The sequence below is a fragment of the Chrysochloris asiatica genome, unplaced genomic scaffold (genome assembly GCF_000296735.1).
Source record: "Chrysochloris asiatica unplaced genomic scaffold, ChrAsi1.0 scaffold00244, whole genome shotgun sequence".
NCBI lineage: Eukaryota > Metazoa > Chordata > Mammalia > Afrosoricida > Chrysochloridae > Chrysochloris > Chrysochloris asiatica.
The window spans coordinates 317477-319736 of record NW_006408762.1 but is presented as its reverse complement, the minus strand read 5'-3'; positions in this window follow the sequence as shown (position 1 = coordinate 319736).

The following is a 2260-nucleotide window of genomic DNA, read 5'->3' as shown; positions in this document are numbered from 1 at the left end:
AATTTTTGTGTGTGAATTGAGTGATAGTCTACAAAAGAGAACATCAGTTTTACACTCATCCTATCATATTTTGTTGCATTGCAATGATTACAATCCCTTCCATGCATCATCATTCAACAATATTTGCTTCTATTCCCTCTGTTTTTTTTTTATGTACACCCAAACACTCAGGAATATATATTCATTTAAACAACCAAAGGACACATTCTGAAAGCCTGCCTCTTGGCTGCCTCTTTCCTAGAGTCCTTAGCTACTCTATCTCTCCATGTGTTCATCTCTGCCTCCATCTCTAGTGTCACTGCTTCTCTGGATAGAGTCCCACATTCCACTCGTGTTCTTGATGGTCCTAGGGTCCTCTGTTCCTGGACTGTAAGATTAACAACTTTCCCCTTTTTAATTACCAAATTTATACCTTTACAGTTGTGACAGTCACAATTAGTCATGATAACAATTATTCACTACTGAATCATCTCCTTTCATCAGCCCTGTTTAGACAAGATGAAAACTATTAAGTTGGGATTCTACCTTTCCCTACACACTCTGAAACTAAACTCCCTCTTGAAAACGTGTAAGCCAGTCACTTTGTGCTTTTATAGCCCCCTTATTTTTGGTAGCCAATATCTAAGTGGCCTGTCCTTATCAACCCTGTATACAGAGGGACTGTATATGATGTTCTTGATGCTATCCTGCAACTCTTCTTGTCTTAGGTCTTTTGTGTCTAATGCATCACATCTGTTCTTCAGATGATCTCTAAATTCAGGTGGGATATATTCAAGGCCATATTTTGGCTCTTCTGAACTTGTTTTAATATTTTTCAGTTTCACCCTGCATTTGCAGATGAGCAATTGACTGTGTTCCACAGTCTGTCCCTGGCCTTGTTTAGGCTGATGATACGGAGCTTTTCCATCATCTCTTTCCACAGATATAATCAATTCGATTTCTGTGTATTCCATCTGTTGAGGTCCATGTGTATAGTCATCTTTTATGCTGTTTAACAAAAGTATTTGCAATTAAGAATTCATTGGTCCTGCAAAATTCTAAGATGTGATCTCCAGCATTGGCATTGTTTCTATTACCAAGGCCACATTTTCCAACGACTAATCCTTCCTCTTTGTTTCCAACCTTTACATTCCCATTGTTAGTAATTATCAATATATCTTGATTGCATGTTTGATCAATTTCAGACTGAAGATGTTGGTTGTTGTTGCTAAGTGCTGTCAAGTTGGTTCCGACCCATAGCGACCCTGAACAGGGTTTCCGAGGCTGTAAATCTTTAGGGAAACAGAAAGCCTCATCTTTCTCCCACGGAGCATCTGGTAGTTTCGAACTGCTGACCTTGAGGTTCGCAGCCCAATTCGTAACCACTACACTACCAGAGCTCCTTGAAGATGTTGGTAGAATTCTTCAATTTCATCATCACTGGTTTTAGTGGTTGATGTGTAAATTTGAATAATAGTGGTATTAACTGATCTTCCTTGTAGGTGTATGGATATTATGTCTTATCACAGACAGCGTTGTACATCATGACTGATCTTGATGTTTTTTTGATGATGAATTTTTCATTCCCGTCATAATAAACCATATGATTGTCAGATTCAAAATGGCCAATAACAGTCCATTTCAGCTCACTGATGCCTAGGATATCGGTATTTATATGCTTCATTTAATTTTTGACAATTTCCAGTATTCCTTGTTTCATGCTTCATACATTCCATGTCCTAGTTTTTAATGGATTTCTACAGCTGCTTCTCCTCATTTTGAGTTGTACTCCATCAGCAAATGAAGCTTCTGAGGAATTTCCTCCATTCGCATCATCACAGTCAACTCTTCTCTGAGGAGGCAGCTCTTGCCCAGTCACATTTTGAGTGCCTTCCTACCTGAGGGGCTTATCTTCCAGCAATGTATCTGACAATATTCTGGTGCTCTTCATCATGTTTCAATATTCAAGAATCTGTTGCTGACTGTGTTCCACTGCTATTCAAAAGGTTTTCAGTAACTAAATATTTAAAAGTAGTTCTTCTTCCTAGTCTGTCTTTTTCTGGAAGCTCAGCTGAAACTTGTCCACTGTGGGTGACCCTGCTGGTATTTATAATATCCATGACATAGCTTCCAGAATAACAGCAACATACAAGCCACCACAGTATGAGAAACTTACAGATGAGTGATGGCATATGGATATTATCCTATCACAGATAGTGTTGTACTTCAAGACAAATCTTGATATGTTCTTTTTGATGATGAACACAATGCTATTCCTCCT